The sequence below is a fragment of the Larimichthys crocea genome, chromosome X, assembly GCF_000972845.2.
Source record: "Larimichthys crocea isolate SSNF chromosome X, L_crocea_2.0, whole genome shotgun sequence".
NCBI classification, from domain to species: Eukaryota; Metazoa; Chordata; class Actinopteri; family Sciaenidae; genus Larimichthys; species Larimichthys crocea.
This window is the reverse complement of record NC_040020.1, coordinates 5,054,686-5,069,857: the sequence shown is the minus strand read 5'-3', so window position 1 is coordinate 5,069,857 and position 15,172 is coordinate 5,054,686. Positions and strand designations below refer to the sequence as shown.

Sequence of the window (15,172 nt, the reverse complement as noted above, 5' to 3'; positions counted from 1 at the left end):
TATGGTGGTGGAAAACATTGTCCTTTGCAATTTTTCCCATATTACCAGAGATAGATGTGTGCATTCTTGTGTGCTTCTGTGATTTGTCTATAATTTGAGCAGAGCAACCATTATAAAATGTATTTACAGATAACCTTTATTTATTTTAGCCTTTATTCAAAAGTAATTATCCAACTCTTCTCATCTTAGATATTGTGATCCGTTAGAGAAATGTAATTAAATCGAATATGCTGTTTGCAAATGCTAGTGCTTGATATTTTCCAGTCCCTGCTTCATGCACAGCAAGTTTTTATTATCAGTACTTTGGAAGAAGCCATAAATGAATGATAGAAACTGCATGAGTTAGTGCAGGAACAGAGTCTCAATTCCCAAAGGAAAGGTTTCAACAGCACATACTAGAATGACTAGCTGCCTCGGTATCAGTGCCAGTTGTCAGAGCAATCAAGCACCCAGCTGGACTATTATTTGGTGCCACCAAGGTGGTTTCAGAAGTAATAGGATTTCTTGCCCTCCAGAAACAGACTAGTCCTTCTGTGTGTGTTTGACCAAGAGGAATGGAGAGGCAGGAGGAAAGGAAGTCCTGGACAATGTGCTGCTTTCTCCTGATTGAAAACAAAACGTATTGTTTCCCCCTCAGGTGGAAACACAGTTTTACTTCCAAGATCGTTTTTATGGCTTTTTTTTCCTTTTGTGTTTCAACCTCATTTTTTCCTGGCAACACTCTTTGTTGTTTGAAGTAGTGTTAGAAGAGACCAAGAGCATTATAGGTGCTAGTGGGGCTGTGTCTTCCTTGTCCTTGTCTTAATCTATTTAATTTGTGCATGAGCACACAATAGAAGGACTTCTTAAGATTGTTTCTTTCAACTTAGGTATCCATTATAAAACAAGTATGTACCCAGACAAGCACAGACACACAGATCCGTATGCTCTTGGCTTACACATTACACATAAATTGCATGTTCAGCTTCAGAGAAATGCAATTTATTAACACCATATTGCGTATAATTACATCCCAATAGAAGGCCTGCTTTGTCACAAAACATTAGTTAGGCATACAAAGTATAAACATTGACATATGCTGAGAGAAAAATGTTACCTTCTTAAGCACGCTTGCCATTAGTGCTGCATCCTTTTGGGAAAAAAACACTTTACTTGTACACCACAGTTATAACAGCTGTCCTGTAGAAAAACTAGTGAGAGAAAACTTGGCTAACACACAGGACACAGCAAAACATAGTCGCTTCATATTACTAGCCCAACAGCAAGAAGCCCAACTCTCAACCACAACTGAAATGTACTCTTGTCCTGTAGCCTCTTCCTTGGTCACTCTCTCCTCTTCTCATCTGATTTTGGCTCTGGCATGACACCGGCTCTGCTTCATACCAGATAACTGAAACTCTGCCACAGAGGGAGCAGGTCTCCTTCAACGGAGTGTGCCATTGTGCACACGGTTTGCGAGTTTCGCTGCCTCATAGGTTTTCCACACTGTGATGTGCTGCTGTAGTTAATTAGAGCAAAGTAAACATACAACGTGATCAATCTGATCTCATTGTTATTTTGACATGTCCTGATGCATCTTGTCAAATGCACAATTTAGTTACTTAAATGACAGTGTAAATAGTTATATCTCTTTGTAAAACATGATCTTTTCTGTATCAGAGCATACCTGGTTTTCCCTCATAGAGAGTACAGCTATATTTCATAAAAATGTAATAATTTCTTAAGGTACCAGGAACAAAATGGTGTGCATCCACTATAATATGCTGGGAGTCTCTGGATGATGTGGTGCAAGTTGAACAAGGAAAGCTTTGTGAATTCTGTATAAGTCACCTTTGCTACAGAAAGGGTCGTGGATTGGTCAGGTGTGTCACTGAATGTTTGAACAAGGGTGATTGACTGTTGGTGAAATGTAGCGGTATGTGTAAGGATCACATCACAGTGTCCCCATGGGTGGTAGAGCTCACTCTCTGTGAAGCAGCTCATTGATCCTGAACTTAGAGCTAAAACTCTGAGTCAAGCTGCTTCTTCTGTGCATCGACAGGAACCAGTTTAGGTGACACCTAGTGAGGGTGCCCAGTGTGAGGTATACTGAAAAACATGCTGCAGGGCACTTTATTTGGCAGGCCATGGAGCTTCTTGGGAGTCTGAGCTGGAGGTGGAAATAGGGGCAAGCAGAGCAGCTCAGAGATGTTTTTTTTCTCTTCCTTCATGGATTGTAGACTTGTCCATCAAAAGCAAAAATGCTCAAAATCAGATTGTCTCATTGGCCAGAGAGCTTCCTGGAGAGCCTCTGCTTAGCTTACCTACACAACATGTCTTAGTTTTAATGAAAGACTCATTCTCGAAGTCAGTTCCCACTCATTGAACTGTGAATTTAAGTTGTTCCCGCATTTCCTGCAAATCTTTAGAGCCAAAGAAAAAAAAAATGAAATGCCTTTATAACTGCAGCATTCATAATGCTTAGTAACAGTCTGACAATCACTTTATGATCAGTCAACATTATTGTAGTGTAATGAAATATATCCCAAGTGTAATGTATTTAGTGTTGTTTATGTTGTTGAGTGTTATTATTAACATCAGCATCTAAGACAAAGTGGATTAATTAGTCAATTGAAAGAAATCAAACAAACAATCACTCTCACCATTTGTGAGAATTTATTAACTTCATCAATAAAAAAAACAATTGGACCAGTTTTTTAAATTTCAGGATTGGCTTCTTTGAATTTTTGCATCTAAATTTCGTTTTTAGATTTAATATCAATGTATTTTAGACTCTTTGTAAGGGAAGGGGAGGGAATTTTTAAATAATTTAATTGTTTTTCACATTGTAAATTGAAAAAAAAAAATAATTTAATTAACTCCTAATGAAACAACTCAATAATTTTCGTCCTAGAATTTTTACTGTCAGGCACCATAAAATGTTCCTTGACTTTGTTCAACTCTGAACTGGATAAATGACAAAAGATTAATGGACAGATGGAAAAGTTTAATATCTAATTATAAACGTGTCATCATCTGCCTTGACATGGTGGTGAGCAGTGCTGACCAATGTTCTCTGGAGAGAGTTCTTCTCCATTTTCTGGTTGAATGCACAGCAGGTATAACAGGGAGGCTTCTGGAGGTGACAGGATGAAGGAGGACAAGACACCGGGATATCATTACTGTTTTTTCTTCAATTGGCATTTCATTTCTTTTCGAGTTTCGTCTCATTTCTAAGTTCTTCCATGTGTTAGTCCAAGTGACACACTCCCATCCTTGAGATTCCTTGAGATCAGGGTGGCTGGATAAAAAGAATATTTGTCATTTGGCCCTTTGATTACTACCATGACACAATAAATGCTGCATAATTGAGAGGGAGGTTCCCGATGACCACACCAACACTGAATGGTCTCTATGGTAACTCCCACATGCCTCAGCAAAATTCATGCTTCATTAGGAAAAGCTTGATCTGCAGGCAACACAAGGACCTTATTTTTCTGAGTGCACTCTACTACTGTCTTGGTTTCATAGCCCATCTGTCCTTTTGAAAAACAATAATGAATAATTGGATTGTGAAATTTGATGACTGTTGCTCTTGTAATCCCACATGTCCTACACTGAAAAGAGCCTTCCTCTCCATACACTGTGTTTCACTGGCGGTGTGTCAATTTACATTCATTATAGTCAGAGGAATCCCTAACCTGATATGTTTCATCACTCGTAGGCATTGCTGTTTGGAACTTCACTGTTTCCTTTGCATGTTTGATTTGTGAATTGTAGCTGTAAAAGGAGTCTCTGAAGGTTGTCAGTCATCCAGGTCATCTTTCTTCGAAAAGGGTTAAATCTGGGGCAACTGCACTCTGTGAAGACATTTCACCTCAGCAACACACTAAGACAAGAACTGGTACACCCCAAAGGCTGCACTCCCCACACCCAGAAAAGCAGTCTGATGTATGCGGTTCAATGCAGTGAGCCATATACATTGGTGAAACCAAACAGCCACTCAACAAACACATGGAGGAGGACCAACTCATCAGGACTAGACTTTGCAGTTTTCTTACACCTAAAGGGAAAGTGACACTCTTTTAGTGACAATGTTCCCATTTTGGACAGGGAGGACAGGTGGTTTGAAAGGGGAGTGAAGGAGACACTTTTATAAAAGCAAAGAAACCATCCCTCAACAGAGGAAAAGGCCTCAGACACCACTTATCCCCCCATCTGCAATGCTGTCCTTTCATTCATTCCCAGGAGACTGAACAGCAATTCACACTTTGCCTTATGTGACTCCAACAACCATCATCCACACCAGACCTCAGGTGACTTCAACGATTCAGACGACAGTCCTCATAACTACAAAAAGCACTAATGAATCAAATGAAACAATGACTGGGTCTACGATCCCCCACCTAGGCTAAATACCTTGGCTCCCCACCAGTTTGTCAGAACTGAAGAAGGCTCTTGACTAAGAGGTAAAATGTCTTCTGCCCCAGATTAAACGTTTTTTGCAGAAATGGAGCTACAAAAGTTTTAAAAGCTAGTGACTCACGATGCAGTGTGTTCATGATTAAAATGACCCTCTTACAAAAGTAACACTTTCTGTAAAGACCACGGCTGGAGTGCCGTATGAGGACATTCATAGGGAATTCTAATGTATTCATCATGCTTTATGACTACACTCATAAACACACAGGATGCTTTCTGATACTTTATATCAACAATCATAAAACATTATAGATGTGACTTCTAACATATAATGTTTAATTGTTGGTGATCAGTAAGGTGTAATGCATTTCCAAGTATTTAGGAGTCAATGCTGCACTATAAATGAGTGATGTGTGAACTACAGGTCAGTTTTGTAAACTTCAGGAATGGGACCATAATGTATTAAAACTATATCGAATTTATTTTTACTTTGGAATAACAATAACTACTATGAAAGCTGCACACATTACAACCCCTTTTCACACCATGAGGCTCTTGAACTTATAATTCATTATAATCGATATATATATTTTGCTATGACTGTTGATGTTATCAAAAAGCATTGTGTGTTTGAGTGTAGTCATAAATCATTATAAATGCATTATAATTCTAAATAAATGCCCTCATAGTGCACTATAGTTGTCATATTCATAAAAAGTGTTATCCAGAAGTATATAATACGACTTACTACTTATAGAGAATTATGGCATACATAGCCAGCTATTTGTGTCTTTTTTTTGTTTGCTTTAACTCAATGGAAATGCTTTGCTTATAAATCACAAGATGTGGGATGATCCACCTCTTTTCAAGTTAGCCTCTGTCCTCATGATATTAGAGAAAATAGGTCTCATTATAGAAATGGTTACGAGAAATGGGCTGACTCATTATTTGTTGTATAAGCACCTACTAGATTTTTAAAGAATTAATCTATATCGTAGGCGCGCATGCATGCAATTGCTGTTTTTTCTCCAGACTGTACTTGACTATCTCTACAACATTTGAATGCAAGTTGCCCCAAACAAGAGAAGATGTCATAAAAAACAGCAATAAATAAGCTTTTTCTATTTTATTTCTCCCATGTGAGTAATGTAATGTGAACTTTAAGTATGTTAATGACTTAAAAGCATCGTCCAGAGCCCCTGATGCTACTGATACTGTCATAATAATGGCTTGCTAACTGAGTACTTTCATTCTGTTATTTGATTTACTCTTCTACTAGACAGATTGAACAGGTATTACAGGCTCATAGTCTTGTCACTGCTATATCAAGTCAGGTCTGCCGTGAAGTGAAGCCAATGTGGAAGAGCCAATGAGGCTGGCTACAGAACAGAGAAGTCAATCTCCATGAGATCCCATATTGAAATGTCCAACTTCACAGCAGAAATAAACATGTTTACAGCATGGTACAAAAACAGTTTTGGTCTCTATAGCTAATTCCCCAGTTCATGACAACTGTACTGAGTCTAAATTTTATTTTTTTAACTCACCCGTTTAAATTATATTAAGGCTTAAAGTTATACATAATAACAGCGTGGCTGCTTTGTTTGACAAGTGGTGCCTACAGATGGCCTGTTTTAGCACTCAGACGTCATTCAACCCGGCTCAGGTCCACTGATTATACACATCTTTGCACATTTTTAGATTAGCTGGGAGGCGGAAGAAACAGGACTAACAGTATGACGGTGGCCAGAGCCACAGATCATGAGCCTAAAAATTGCTCTTTAGAAACCATGTGGGTGACTTCATGCATATGCTGTCCATTCTTTATACTGTCAGTGGGTCAGCCATGTCAGCTGAGAGTTCCCTCATATGGTTTTGTAAGCCAAAAACATTGTATTCGATCCACTGCACTGTTTACATCATCCTACTTCACAGCTACATCAAGGAAAGAACCACATGTGGTTAAACCTGACAGAGCTCCAGACCAAGAAATTCTCTACCATCCTGTTCGTCTCTGCGGGAAGTTTGGAAATTCTGCACGATAAGACCAAATTCAGGAATCCACACATAATTCACTGTGTCATAACCTGTGTACTTTGAATTCTAGAGCACATTTTCAGGACCTGTTGGGGGTCACAGGTAATGAAACCTACAAGGAGAGTGTTTCCCTTCGCTCCACAACATGCTATGTTATATGAGTGAAAGAAAGCAGTACGTTGCAGTTCTCTACAAAGAGGTGATGGGGACAACAATAGCTGGCCCAGTTCACAGCTCTTAAGAGGTTTTAGAAGAATACAGAGCAGAAATAAAGGGAATACTGTGTACTTGACATGAATGTCTACAGGGAAGGCAAGGCTTCCTATAACATACAAAGCACTTAACTGATTCGACAGGCACAAGTGCAGAAACTGGGTCTGCAAAGTGCTTCAAGTCCCACAAGTGCATACAGTGTGCTGACCTCTCTTCATCAAGCCTAGGTAACATTCACAACCTATTGATCATCCAAATCCCAGAGATATTTGGTCTTGAAACTTTAATTTGTTCAAGAAAAAAGAGGAAGAAAGCAGCATTTGGGTGTTACTAACAGTAAAAACATGCACAGGTAAATAAACAAACGGACAATACAACACATGTTGAAGCTTTTAAGTGCATTGTGTATCCCTTAAGTGGTGCTCCCCTTCTTCAAATCGGACTGAGATGACAGCACAAGAAGGATGGAAAAAACTTTGTTCAGAATTAAATTTAGATTAACAATAGCAAAAATAACTTGTGTATTTTTCATTGTAGCGGTATACAAATGTGGCAGCAGTGAGTGTTTGCTACCAAACACAGTCATCAGTATGCACTGCAACGTGCAGAACAAAAACTGTAGAGGCAAGCTGCATCTTTTATAGATGTCATAGACTGGCTGCTAAATTGTCCCAGTGGTCCACTATTCCGGTTGTGTTAGGTTGTTCACCTAATATCACTGAACCATTTCTTACATGGGACAATGGATCTCCCAGGACCGCGGTAACATCGTAAGCGTAGGTGTTCTCTTCTAAGATAATTTAATCTAAGGTGCCATATATTCACTTGTAGTGATTCTGCATCACTTGCAAAAGGATATTAGAGCCCTCGGGGAAACGCTTTGTGGTGGATCAACTCAGGACTGCTCATCTTATCACAAAGTAGTTTCAGCGTGCCTCTTTGAAATGAAACCGTTTGATTAGTCACGACTGATACAAACTGATACACACTGTTTCTAACAGTTTAATTCATTCACGACTTCTGGCCACAAAGTTGCAGATGATTAGTTACTTGCATCGCTGTTGTTTTGCATGCTAGTTTTATCCCCGAAAACTCCCTGTGGGTCTAAAAACTTTGCATACTTTAGCTGTAAAAATCCTAAACAAATTGTTCAGCATATTTTATGTCATAGTTGCAACATTTCCTTGTTTGGGATTAGGGCAAAGAAAATGACTTTGGTCCAGTAAATAAGGGAGAGGGCTGCAGTTGACTGCTGTGAAACAGGCTTCAGTGTAATCCTTATGGGCAATTACCTACCATGTAAATACAGTCATTTAAAAAGTGCTTGTTTTTGCCACCGACATGCTCAGATTGTTGTTCTCAATATTTGACCAAATTAAAAAAGAGAAACAGGAAAATAAGATCCATGTACAATACCTAAGTAACCCTTTAAGTGTAAAAGTTATGCTTGAACATATAGATCATCAGTGTATATATGGGGAAAGACTACTTTTGCCCTTGATTAAATAAATGCAGTTATTTCTTCCCCCTCTTGTGTCCTAATAGTAGTAACCTCTACCCGCCTGGGCTACAGCGGTCTCCAGCCTTGTCATAGAAAGAAAGAAATATTTTTTTCCCCTAATTGAACACAATAGCAGTTGATTTCAGTAGTTCCCCTCTGATTAAAGGTATGCTAATGAATAAAAGGCGTCTCATACATTGTAAAGTGGAAAATGACTCCCTGCAAGTTTTAAACTTTTAGGCCTACTTTTACAAGAAGAACAAGAAGTACAAACTGTTTTACAATTAATTCCACTGAGCCGTCCTGCTGTCAGTTTCTTTTCTAATTTCAACTTCGCCAAATTTAAAAATGATTAAATCATGCATATACTTGCTTTAAGCATAAACATTCACCCAGAGAAACGCTTGAAAACCCATACTGCACATTCACAGCTAGCTTTCATAGACAAATGGCACACACAAACACACACATGTACAGTCCCCCTGGCCATACTCTCCATCACTCAGAGTTATGGTAGCTACACTGTGCCTTCCAGAGCAACCACAGACTCATCCCCATAGACCTGTCGTACATGGTTCAGTGCCTCATTTTCAATTGTTCTTTAGACCCTCATAAATCACCCCTGAATTTGTGTGTATCTCTGTGTGTATGTGTGTTTGTGTGTCTCTACATGTTGTGATCTCTGCCAGCTGTTCACACATTAGCAGTGTGAACCTGTAATACTTGACCCCCAAGCATGCACCTGCCATGTTGCTCTTCATTTACACCTTCAGCCTACTGTTAGAGGCTGAATTATGTGAACCTTTTAAGAGAGTTGGGGTTTTTTTTCTCTCTCACACATTTCCCCTTTATGGAGAATCTCTTTGCTCTCTTCAATTCATTCATAAATTTCCAGGCTCATAAATTTTCAACCTCTGCCATTTCTCCTTTTCCACGCCGTTTACACTCCTCATTTTCATGTCACCCGTTCCCACAAATCAGCTCTCATCCTTCATTGTGCTTGTTCCATCCTGTCTGACTCTGCCATTCCGCTCTTATTTTAAATTTTGTGCAGCATGACTACCTTTGTGAGATGTTATGCTATCTAGTCATATATAATTTCAATATTGTCCAGTTCTTAGATCAGCAGGAGATCATGTGCAAGGATCCTGGAGAATATGAGCTATGTCACTTTTTTAATTCTCTACTGCAGCATCTGTCATTGCAAGACTATAAATCCAGCTCCTGGCCTAACTGCAATCTTAGCTCCAAAAATTTGCTCATGGTTTGTTCCGTTATTGCTGGTCCTTGCTTCTCTTTTATTCCCCATTCACTCTTTGTTTAATATAGTATTTGCCCTTTGCAGTACTCAGGTTTATGTCTGCAACTGCTGCACCTGTGAATTTGCACCTGTGAAAGTGTTTTTTAGCAATTTTCTGACAAAAAGAAGTGTGGAAGTGTTTTGCTTTAGCAACGTTGTGTTTTCTTCCACAGTGTTGAGAAATTTAAAAGGGAATCTTACTTGTGCTGCATTTTGCATTGGTCGGCCCTCTCTGTACAATAATCAGGGACTGTTGTACCTGTGTATAGAGCTACACTAAAAATATAACAATTTATTTACCCAAAGTAAATATCAAAAAAGCACATCAGAATAATAATAGTGGCATGTTTTTAATTTCCATAAAACTGCTGTGTTATGATGCGTGATCAGAAAAGTACATTTGCATCAGTATGGGATAAGGAAAATAACTGAAACAACAGTCTGTAGCATTAGCTTAAACCATGGCTTTTTAAAGTAAATAGAAAATAACAATAAAATAACATCAAGTGACACATGGTGTAATGTTACATTACTATAACCGTGCTGCAGAAATATAGATAGATATTTGTTTGTTTGTTTTTTTAACTGCAGCTCATTCTCTGGGGGAGTTTATGCTTTAAACACATTGTGACACAATGACACATATTATGCAAATCGACATATTTCTTTCACATGAGTCTCTCCAGGCCTACCAGTGTATATATAAAAAAAAAAGTGTAGCCCCATGTGGGCTTTTATTGCTGTTCTCTGTATCTTTGATAATTTATGCTAAGTGTACTCTGATCGTGAACTTATAGTAACTGTACTGTGACTACAGTCTCTCAGTATTGACTGAACAGCACAAGAGATTTGCCTAACTAGTGACTTTCCTAGTTAACGTGATTAGTTAGGGCAAAATCCATGACCTTCTCCCACAGTGAATAACTAACAAGAGGACGGTGTAAGAGTGAATAATGTTGGTGGTGTAGAAGTGACCATTTAGTCTGGCAATGTTTCCACAACAATGTTGCAAATCCAGGGCACCTCTATGGTGATAATAAGGCAGAGGCGAGGACTGTTCACTTTCACTTTCCCCACCTAGATTTATCCTGCCAGTCTGGTACAAACCCTGCAGTCAGCAGCCTCCAACGTTCAGACCCCAACATTGTTGAAACCAGGCGCTGTCACAGTGATAAAGTCTGTTCTAACACTGACTCTCTGAGTCTTTTCAAAGATTAATGTATTTTTCTTATTTTGTTAATGTGTATTTATATAAGAAATTTATTTGGGAAAAGCACTTACAGTTTTATAATTTAAAAAGCTGGCAATGTTCATTTGGCCCATTGAGGGTTTGTCTAATTGCATTTACATTGTTAACTTTAAAAGAGGTGCAAGGATTGCTGAAACATCTCTGAGGATGAACGTAAATAATTGAAGAGTTTCCTGGCAGAGGTGTGATATGACTGTAATGTGACTGGGCAGCTTGCTTGTGGTAATTCTAATAAATTATTGTCTTTCATCATGATGCAAATGGAAGAAGCATAAACTGATGAATCGACCATCTCAACTACAGGTACATTTGGACTGTATTCTTACTGTTGTGCAATGGTGGTTAACTGATCTTAAGGTTTTAGACAAATTAGCAGCTCAGTTTTTCCTTCGCACTTCAAATAGAGTGAAATATGGTTAAAGATTAAACACAAAATCCAAATCTGTTCACTCTGGGCAATTACAATGATGAAAATGTATGACACGGGAGACTACCTTTTTTAACAGGTTTAAATCAGCATCATGTTTTTTTCTCTGAGGCTCATGTTCATCGTGTGACTTAAAATGTTTTTTTTTATCTTAAAGGTCCAAGATGTCAGCTTCATACTCACAGAATATGACAGAAATGGAATATAACATGCATAAATGTTTTAAATTAGTGTATAATCACCAAAAAATAAAAATGTTATGTTTCACTACCTTAGAATGAGCTTTTTACATCTTTCATAGACTGCCGTTTTGCTACAGTAGCCCAGAACAAACAAACTGAATTCTGAAAGTGTTCAGTTTGTTTTAGATAGGACCTTCCAACTCCTTGCACATTTCTCCACCACTGTAGTTTTTCCTTTATACTAGGAAGGAGAGGGAGAGATTGTTGCAGTCAGCAACTACGCCACTAGATGCCACTTAATCCTTCACACTGATCCCTTAAAGCTGTCTAAATGTGATGTGAAATTCACTATTTGATTAAGTCAAAGCATTTTCACATGATCCAAACATCGGAAAGACAGCTGTGCGTTGTAGTCCTTATGTTTTATTATATTTCTTTAAACCTATGTTTATGTTCTCCAATTAACAAAACAGATATTTTTAATTTAATAAGTTTTCTTTGATTGACTTGGTTAATATAGGTGTAGCCTAATGATGGATGAGGTCTTATCCATCTTTTTAGGTACTAAATCCTATCAGCTACACTGTCACTGTCACGTCCTTTCAGTGTGTTGGTGACTCTGATCTGATTACAACATTCAGAACTCTATTGTCATCTGAGCTAACACATTTTGAGACATTAGAAGGTAAAATCTGCCATGTGTCATCTTCAAACTTGAAAGAGAAAAGTAGAAAGAGCTGCTATACAAGGACAATCCCTCGTTTGTTTTAATATGGAGAAGCTTCAGTTCATTTTCTACTGGACAACTGATTCCTGAAATGAAAAGCAGTGAAAATGATGCATAGTCGGGTGACTTGGTTCCAGCTGGTCCTGTCTATCTTCAGGTTGGAGAAGGATAATAACAAGCGAGATTGCTGCCAGCAGGCAGTGTTTCTCATAGGGAGTCTCACTCACTTTGAGGCAGCGACGATACACAGTCAGAATGTATGTTGTCTTCCTGCTGTGGCATGATGAGAAATAATGCAAATGCTTTTGGCAACTGTGTCCCAGGATGCTGTGTTTCAATAAGTCTAATAACTCAAGTCACCATGGATTTTCCCACCCAGAGAGTGTGTAGGGTTTCATGCCGGGCAGAGAAGGGCATGGTGGGGTAATATCAAACTGGTTGTATTGAACTAATCTGCAGAGAAGGTCAAAGACAGGGCAAACTTAGGCAGCAGTATATGTATGGTGCTTCCCTAAGACCCTGTTCTCCCACGTCTTTTGCAGCAAATCCTTCTTAGTATGGCTGAATTCTGCAGGTTGCGACTGTGAGGCAAGTGATTGTCAGGCTGAGATCACAGTTTTTAAACAGTCAGAGTTAGCCATCAATCATTGTCTGTCCTGCAAGGAAGGCGCCGACTATACTTAAGCCCATCTTTCTCTCACTTACTCTCTTAAGCACACACACACTGGTATAACAGTGGTATAACATCAACTGTTAATCACTCAAATATTTACCACATGTATAATATATGCATGCAGATTGACTAATAGGACATAGGACTGGTTGATATGGAGAGTTCCCAGAACAACAGCCTGAGCAGGTTCACTCCAACTTAAAAATGCCATATTTCTATTGGCAGAAAACACTGATGAACAAAGCAAATAGAAAAATGATTTAAGGCCCTATGTATGTGAGGACCCCAAGATTTTTTATTACAGCACTATACTTCTCTATTGATTAAATAACATTTATTTGAGCTACAGTGTAACGTGCACTAAATCCTTGAGTGAAATTACTCAGAGCAATGTGTCTACTGTGATATAAAATCAATGCTCAGCAGGGGGGAGGGAGGAGGGTGGACCTAATGGTGCCGTTTTTTTAATTTAAAATATAAATGCTGCGAACGCATTGTCTTCATTAAATTATTTTACACCTTTTCCACAACATTCACCTTCTTTTGAGTTATTGATTGAGCTTTGATGTCAATTTAATGCAATAGACAAGATACCTCATTGGGGCACAAAGATGCCAGACACATTTCCATTCTAAATTGCTTTGCACTGGAAGCATCAGCCATCTGTGTAAGAGGAATAAAAACGTCTTCTCTGCATCGGAATCAATCCTCTTCAAAGGCAGGGGAGAATATTTCAGGGGCCCCCTGGCTGGCTGTTATAGCCCATAAACAGACGATGGTACGGCGTGTGTGACTATGCATTTTTTGTGCTTCTGCAAGTGTGTATTTACAATATTTAACAAGGCTTTTAAATAATTAAAACAAGCAAATGGGAAACTAATGGCTCCTGCACTTTGTCTGATTCTATCATGCCAAGACAACAAACCCAGACAATATTCATTTTCATGTGTTTTTATCATTGTTTGTGCTCATGATGGGAGATGCAGAAATCTTGAACGCCTGACATTTTTTCACAGAATGGGGTTGTGCAAATTGCCACTCACATTGTCCAATTCAAAAGTGTCCTCCTGCATTTTTGATGAAAGCAGGCTTCTTATGAAACCTCTCATCTTTCTTTCCCCAACTAGCACTGGCCATCTCTTTTTGAGATGATGAGATTTGTGGTCTTTGATTCCCGAAAATGCCAGCTGCATCCTAGGTGCCCTTCATCCACTGGACTACTCCCTATGTGCTGTTGGAGCTGGGTTTCTTTTGGGACCTCTGGCTATCCATTTACAGCCCATATCAGCCTCACACACGTGCAAGTGCAATATTGACTTGCCCTGAGCTCTGATAACATCTCCATTTAATCCACAACCACCCAGTCTGAGAGAGAGGGTTTAGTAAATGAGGGAGAGAGAAAGAAGATGCTGACACATCTCCCCCATCTCATTGTTCTCTCTTTTATCTTTAATGTTTCTGTGCTACATTAGTTGTCTGATTCAGAATCGGTTGAGAGGCGCTGGGAGCCCAGAAAAGCTAAGATGCAAAAGCCGATGTTAAAACCTGGGTATGGGACAAGTTTGGGGGGCTTGTGGGGGTGACTTTGAGGCAGACTTAAAGATATGCTGGAAAACCATTTGGCAACTTAGGAAAAGGGAGGCATCGTATTGATTATTTTTATTCAATATTTATTTACTGATTGGATTTGAGTTTGAGGACAGAACACAGAAATAATAACCCCTCTCTTGCTTGTCATTTGCTGCCAATGTTTGCCCTCAGCGGTGACAGCAGCAGTCTGAACTGCCAAACACTTCGATGGTGCTTTCATTTGTTTCACATGTTGTCATATGCATTACGTAAATCTCTTGAAATATTTTAGGTTGTTTTGGTCCATGCAATCTTCGTCCTTCCAAGTAAATACATATTATTAGAAGAAAATAACCATTCCATCTAATTTCCAGTTTTGATGTTAGGTGTGAAAATGCATGGCGAAGATGTCAGTCTAAAAGAGCAGCCTCACAACTGAGCTGCTTTTTAAGTTTCCATAGCAGCATGCTGTCAACACTCTGCACATGATATGTATGCCATTTGATTTGGTATTTTTTGGAGATATAGTGCAAGCTCTTCTGCATGAACAACGTACTGAATTTAGGGTTAAGACGGCATAATAAATCCAAAACCATTTGTAAGACTTATGTTGTCTTGGGAGTCTCCATGCAATGTTTTTGGTGTATTTGTTTGATATAGTAGCTTTGTTCTGTAGACTAATCTGCTGGTAGATGTACGTGCTGTGCTGAAAGCATTTTCACTGACGTGTAAGTACGGATATTTAGGTTAATTAAGGCCAGCAATGAAAGATGAAATTAGCCAGTATAAATGAAAAAGTTTTTCAGTCTCAAGACACATGTTTGAAATTGATTGCGACTGTGGGGGGAAAAAAAACATTAACGTTTTGTACTGGCTCTCTGTAATAATTAAAC

The 15,172-nt window shown here is 38.8% G+C and overlaps 1 protein-coding gene across 8 annotated transcripts in view; it reads left to right on the top strand.

Moving 5' to 3' along the window:
• The window catches only part of inpp4b (inositol polyphosphate-4-phosphatase type II B), a 217,891-nt gene that overhangs the window by 41,693 nt on the left and 161,026 nt on the right, over nucleotides 1-15,172 (top strand). The gene's annotated exons all lie outside the window — the stretch shown is intronic.